The sequence below is a fragment of the Oxyura jamaicensis genome, chromosome 5 (assembly GCF_011077185.1).
Source record: "Oxyura jamaicensis isolate SHBP4307 breed ruddy duck chromosome 5, BPBGC_Ojam_1.0, whole genome shotgun sequence".
Classification (NCBI taxonomy): domain Eukaryota; kingdom Metazoa; phylum Chordata; class Aves; order Anseriformes; family Anatidae; genus Oxyura; species Oxyura jamaicensis.
The window spans coordinates 47888847-47896281 of NC_048897.1; the positions used below are offsets into that span (position 1 = coordinate 47888847).

The 7435-nt window shown below is 41.4% G+C and overlaps 1 long non-coding RNA gene across 1 annotated transcript; it reads right to left on the bottom strand.

Moving 5' to 3' along the window:
* Positions 1–1931: 1931 nt before the first annotated feature.
* LOC118168483 lies at positions 1932–5243 on the bottom strand. Its single transcript, XR_004751590.1, has 3 exons — positions 5070–5243; positions 4467–4624; positions 1932–4165 (listed from the first exon to the last, which is right to left on the bottom strand). It is a non-coding gene; the product is annotated as an uncharacterized LOC118168483 (long non-coding RNA).
* Positions 5244–7435: the final 2192 nt, after the last annotated feature.

Below are 7435 nucleotides of genomic sequence, written 5' to 3' on the forward strand. Positions count from 1 at the left end.
TTGTTCCCTTGCTAAAAAACATTCATTTTAAAGATGATAAAATTAAATCTTTCTCATTTTAACTCATGTTAGATTTAATGATACTGTAATTTATAATGAGTAAAGTATGTTGACATTTAATGCATATGACTTCTTTGAAGTTACATCCTTTTAGTACAGATGAATTTTGATGAGTTTTACCAAAAGGGTTGAAAGAGTTTAGGCAAGCTAAAAATAACTCAGGAGCAAGTTTAATCTGGGTTAGACACGGTTCCTTTTATCTTACATTGAAATCTCATTAACAGCAAGGTGCAGAGAACCTTTCAGTGCTTTCAAATACTTAAAAAATCGATGTCAAGCTCTTGGCTGGAGACACAAAGAGGGGCCAGTCCCTATGTTCATCATGCTGCCAGTGCTAGCGTCCCCACATCCTGCTGAGCTGGGGCTTCACCCCAAAAGGCTCCCCTGGGCTCCCATTTCTGTTTCAGGCTCTGTCCTGCTCCACCCCAAGGCTCATCAGCTCTGACCCAGTGCCCAGCAATGCTCATAACACTGGTCTTGCCCATTTGTATCCAAAGAACCAGGGCAATGGGAAAAGAGAAGTGTGCAGCACCCAAACAAAGGGACAAGAGGATCCTGTCCCGGAAGAATTTATTATTATTATTATTATTTTCCCCATAAAAGAAAACATGAAAGAATGGATGGAGAGTGACCTCAAACACAACCCCTGAAAGAAGCTAAATCAATATTGCTAACAGGAAATTATCAGGTGTCTGGCTCAAAAAGCATCTTGTGTTTGTCTGGTTTTGTTGTTGCTTTTTAATATGAACATATATTTCTTACATCTTGTCTCTGTTTGCTGGTCCCACAGTTTTGAGAGCCACAGTGGGACCACCTCATCTGCTGATCCATTTGAGGGGTTGGTATTAGGGTGAGATGAACCACCCAGGGTGTCTCTGTCGATGACATGAGATGAGAAATGATTGCTCTCATTTATTCTGATGCCTGAGAGCAGAGGAAGGGGAAAGGGAACAGCTTTTGGGGTGAAAAAGTAGGCAAGATAATTGAAGATTTTAAATTTAAATTCCACACCTTGGAACCAGCTTTTGACACACAAGAATAAAGAGGAGAGGTGGGGCTTAATCTAGCCCAAAGAACTGCTGAGACTGAGGGTTACAGAAACTAATAATTTTGTATTACTTACGACTATTATTATATAAAATTTCTTGACACCTGGCAGATGTAAGACCATTAGGCCCTACAGCCATAGGAACATATCAGAGCCATCACTTACATCTTTTTAATGCAATTGTGTGGCTCACCAGCCCTTGAGAATATCATGCCAACTTGCACATGATGTTACAATATCAAACTGCTGCGTGTTCCTCCTTTATACCTGCAAGAACTCCAGGGCAAACCTGGCTCATGATTTCTGACCAGGCAGTGCTAATGGGGCTGGCTGCTGAGCAGCGACACCAAACCTGGTGTTCTGGGAGCACCTTGGACTCCATTGCTTTTTAAACATTGATCTAACCTGGTTATGGTATGTATGTGTGTGTGAGAGGGACTCTGACTACATTTTTATCGTGACATAGGTTACATTCTCAAAGTCCAGCTGAGTTATCAGCTCACTGCTGATGCCTCGTTGCTCTCTGGCAATGCTGCGTCCTCTCACTTGCTGCCAGAGCCACGCTCTGGGTGCAGCATCAAACATGTAAAACACTGCAAAACCAGGATGACTCTCTTGCCCCAGAGAGGCAGTCACTCCTTTAGTAAGCTGAAATAAATGAGGAGACATTTCTTCTCAGAAAGAGCAGTCAGGCATCAGAATGGGTTGCCCAGGGAGGTGGTGGAGTCACCATCCCTGTTCAAGGAAAGGTTGGACGTGGTGCTTAGGGACATGGTTTAGGGGGTGAAATTGGTGGTAGGGGGATGGTTGGACCAGATGATCCTGAAAGTCTTTTCCAGCCTTAATGCTTCCATGATTCTACAATAAATAAAACAAAGGGAAATATGCCCATTTCCATTCCTTTAATAGCAAGTCAACTATGCAGTGTCTCTAATTAGCACTCACAGCTGGCCATAGCTGAATTGCTGGGAAATGTTCAGTGGCCTGCAGGTATTTTGCCATCCTTCCCTTTCATCAATTGCACTCTCAGCCACAAATGCTTCTGCTCTTGACTGTGGTTACTTGAGCTGAAGAGCCAGCTGTTACTGTGCGGTCTTTGGATGGGGACAGAGGATTTTTCATTACCTGGGTGAAGAGAACAAAAAAGTGGGCAAAACACAATGAGCAGCATTCGGAGACTTGTCTAACCTTTGTGAAATTGGGAAAGAGAAATTGGAGTGGGGGACAATTCAAATTCCTTCCCGGTGTTACCTAGGTCTGATTTAATAAGGGCTAAGAAAATGCTGTGTGTTATTTTCAAGCAGGAGCAAGTGCATGACACTTACTGTTTAGAACAGAGCCTTGTAGAGAGAGAACCATAAAAATTCAGTACAAATCACAGAATATACACAGCCCTATATAAGAATATATATATGCACGTGCACCCTCACACAAAGACACATATTCCCATGTACATGAAAATTAAAATATTAAAGAAATGGACAGTAGAGAGAAGAAAAAAAAAAAAAAGGAAGAGGAAGATGGCAAGTTTTCACCCACTGAAGCAAAAGCTGTTCTTAGAAAAACCACCAAGATGACAGTGTAAAGAGGTAATGTTTCCACTGCCTTTGTTACTCCTCTGGCTTTTGCTGCTCCCTCCTTTCTGTCCCCTGTGGAGCAAACCAAGCTGAAGCAAATGTTTCTCAGCATCAATGCTGAAAGCCAACTCCGTAACACTGCTTATCTGACAAGAAGGGTCTCCTCTGCTGTGAGCAGCTCTGCTCTGTGAAGGGCAAATGTCAAATCTGAGATGGGAAAGCCCACTGCAGTGCAGCGCTTTGCAAACTCATGGGAGGGAAAGCACAGCTTATGGCAGAATTTTGCAGTGACTGAAGAAATGAAAGAGTGGTCCTGTCCCCCCTTACTGACGAAGAGTACAAACACTTCTGCTAAACAATTTTGCACAATCGAATACCATTTGGCTCTAGGAATACTGCTACTGAAGAGGACAATAACACTTAAAAGAATGAAAAAAAAAAGAAAATGCTGAAGGTTTTTCTTAGAGATCATCTTTTCAAATAGCTATGACACACCTAGTAAACATGTCAGGCTTGATAGGGCTGAGTGATATATTAGACTCTTTTCCCAGGACTTCTATCTTAATTTTATCACAGCTCTCAGGAAATTAAATACACTTTATATCGTTCCATCATTTGTGAGGTACCTGACCTTGGTCTAGATTTAGATTTTTCCAGTTGGATCAAATTGGGCAGTCATAATCCCTCCTTTCTGTTGTTGAATCTGAAATATCTGAATTAATGAGGTCTCTTGTTTCCCTCTCACATGATCCAAGCTGCCAAAATATTTGCTTTCTCCCTGAGTGATGTACAAAAGGATGAAAATTTAGATGATTTATACAAAGTTCAAATGTTCCTTTATATATGAGCCACTAACCTGGTTCCCTTTTATTTTCCAAGCTGCTCTTTGCAATACACAGAGAATGCTCAGATTCTGTCAATTTATGCAGAAGTAAAAAGATAATCCCGGGCATGATATGCATTAGACCCACTTGAATTGCAAAAATCAGCTTAACCAAACTATCTGCTTATACTGTATCTTTGGACTAAGTCCCTCAAACCGATAGCTCCCAGTTTATAGGATAAAGCAAAAGCTACATTTAAAACTCCAATGAAGCCATAAAGATTAGGGATAGCTAAGACTTTAAGGTTCTTCTAATATTCATTTGAAAGTGGAACCTTCCTCTAACAGGAGAGGAAAGCTGAAAAGCCAACAAAAATAATTGTACTTTATGCTGCACCCAATGAACAATCCTGTAACAAAAGGTAATGTTTAAACAAGGCAAAACCCATTAAAATGCTCTTGCTCTGGCTATGTTGTCAACTGGCCTAACTCCATATCTTCAGTGTCATGAAACGCCATTTAGTAGCAGCAGAGCTGGTCCACCGTGTTTGAAGAGATGCAGATGAGCATCCCATCATTATGATACAAGCAGCTCCCTTTGCATTGTTTGCATACTTCTAACATATGGATAGTTGAAGCACCTTTCTACTTTCCAACCTGCAACTTCTTGAAAGTAGGAACGTACCAATTTTTTGGCTGTGACAGTCAGAAGGTAGGCAGCAGACACAACAAGTACCAAGTGTGTCTATATCTAAAGGTCTCTGCAAACTAGGTGTTTAGCCTAGCTTCTGGTAAATCTTGTGCATTTAACAACAAAATACTGTTGATTCCTTCCTGGTTTGTGATAAAAAGTTTATAGCTGGGGATGAAGATATTGATTACAAGCAAAAAATTTGCTGGGAGGAAATGAAGGATGTGCCTTGTATTTAGCACAAAATATACAGAAAAGGATTCTTACCTCTTTTGATGCTTCTCTTCAATTCAGAGGGAACTTGAGAAACATGAATGGGACAACAGAAGCCTCTTGGAGATCAACAGGCATGCAAAGGTCTGCGTTTGGAATTAATCCGACTCACTGGTGCAGGTTTGGATCTGCCTGAATGAGCAGCAGTCCTGCTGAAGGGGAAGGAAAAGTTATGGTGAACACCAGGTTTAATATGTTAAAGGTGCACATGACCTACAATGAGATGGTGAGAGGGCTGGGCTTGTTTAATCTAGCAGAGAGGAGGCTAAGGCATGATAAGGTGGCACCCTACAACTACCGGAAGGATAGTTACAAAAATTACAGAGCCAAACTTAGTAGGGGCCGGCAATATTACAAGGGAAAAAATAATTACATTGTCTTTTGGGAAGTTCAGGTGAAGCTTTTTCATCAGGAGGGTGCTGAAACTCTAGAGCAGACTGCTCAGGGAGATGCTGCCTCCCTGATAATCTCCATCCTTGGAGGTTTTCAGGACACAGCTAGACAAACCCATAGGTGATTGGCCTACAGACCTCCAGTGGTCCTTCCCAACCAACACTGCAATGCCTGTGATTCCACCAACAGATCTCCCATGCTTACCTACTTCCTCTGTCAGTAACACCCGTATTATCCCAGATAAATGCAGGTTTTGTCACATGCTGACAAAGCACAGGTGTTATTCAGGCTCTAAGGAAACCGATCAGAAATGTGCAGCCCTTGTATTAAAATCTATTTTCTCAGGTGCTACGGGTGTGCTGTTTTCTTTGTATGCTCAGAATTTTGGAAAGCAAATGAAAACATACCAACAGGATTGAAAAAAAAATAAAACCAACAAAATAATAATAGGGTATCTTCTGCTTTCAGTTACAGGAACGTTGCCTCATTTGAAGGAGCAGCTCTAGCTACAGAGCCAAAAATCATTTATTATGGATAGGGTTAGCAATGGACCTTCACTTGCATGAATCCAAATGGAGGATAGGCCACAGGCTCAGCTGGTGCACGTTCAGCATGCAACAGTCAGTGCAAATATTGTGATTTACACCAGCTGAGATATGGCTTGCTGTTTCTATTTTAATAAATCTGCTGTAAGAATGAATTTCTCCTTGCCTCGTATGGTTCTGTTGAGATGTTTAACCACACTAACAAAATGACTGTATTTTTAGTGCAAGTCACAAACGAAACAGCCATTGTGCCACATAAAGCCCATGTTAGAGCCCAGATTTATCTTAGAGGTGCCAATTATGTTGTATAATACTGTAGGAACTACAGTAATTCACTTCTAAAATCCATTTAATTTCTTCTTAATTACGTATGTTTACCAATTCCTATAGATTCGGAAAAGGCGCAAAATTGCAGTTAGCAAAGGAGGCTTGAAGTGGAATGATTAAGAACATCTGGCATATGCATAATTATACCAGGCAATTTATTCCGCCTTTACCATTTCACTACAGCCATGATAATGAGCTAGAGCTGGATTCCATCACTTTTCTGAATATTTAGGAGTACCTTACTGTGCAGATAGCTTCACTGAAATAACTGGCATTAAATAAAAGGTTTAATATTGGAGTAAAGGGTGTCAGACTCCCTCTTGCAAAGGGGCGCTTCCAGCCCCAGACATGTGGTCAGCCCTTCCCATGAATGAATTCTCCCAAGTCTGGGTTCATCTGACAGACTACATGAATGCACCTCCTACAGCGATCACACCTGGGAAGAGCCATTAGCCACAGCGTTACCTGCAGCTTCTGTTTCCATGGCACTGGAAACCTGGAAGAAGACATCTCCTGAGGGCATTCTCAGCTGACACGGCCAGCATCAAGAATAACCCATCAGACCCAGATGACTGCACAAAGCCTGATAACACTTGCTTTGTGAGTTCTTAAAATAGAAAAAAAAAAAAAAAAAAAAAAAAAAGCGCTGAAAATGTGGGCTCCTTTCTCAGCAACATTTCATAAGAAAAGTATTGTCCTCACATTCATTTAGAGTCTCAAGAGTCTAATTTAGAAGCCAATAGCATTTCTTCTGAAAATTCTGCCTTTTGAATCTCCACGAGATATATAACAGAAAAATCTAGCCCTGCGATACAGTCAGAACAGTTTCAGCTGGAAGGAGCCAGGGCTGAATAACGAACTATGAAAAGGACAGTAGAAGGGTGAAAGATTTGTACAGCTCTGCCCGTGATGTACTGCTGCACTTTAGGGCCACTACGGCTCTTTGTCCTGCTGGAGGGAAAGCTTACCCTCCCCTCTTGACACTGGTCAGTTGAAAGAACACCTCGTGTCTACGCATCAGCCATGGCTCAAAGAAGGTGGGCTAGTGAAACCTCACCAGCAGTGTAAATAGCTCTTCTCACCATGAAACTCATCATGAAGAGTCATACGCCAAGCCGACCAGTCACCCAACAGGTGACTTTATTTTTAAAGATGAGAGGACACACTACCTATGCTTCCCAACTACTGCAAGAAAACAAAGCCATAGGTAAGCAGCACTGTCCAGCACCCATTCCTTTGTGCAAGGACCTTCTTTATTTTCGTCTCTTCTACAGTCTCCTGTCCCTACCATTCACTTGTTATTGGCTCCTACTTGCCCTGCAGAACCAATTTTGTTGTTGTTGTTGTTCAGGGGATCTGTCAAGTCCACACAGCAGTGACCCTTATTTATCATTTCTTGTGGTTTTGACTGTCCTTTGCTCCATCTTCCTGTTTGTTCCTTTGTGAAGTTTCGAACCACCTTACTCTGGCCTGTATCACTCTTGTGAATACAAGCAATGCTTTTATTGAAGATTCAGCTTTTCTTCCTCATTCCCTGTCTGGCAAATATCGAACCGGGTTATGTTGGAGATTACAGTTCAGAGACTCAATTATTATTATTATTATTTAAATCCTAGTGGTTTTTGATTTCATGTTAAGTATTTTATTAGCATTTATGCATGCTTCTTGTTATATGTAAATTCTACATCTATGGCCAGC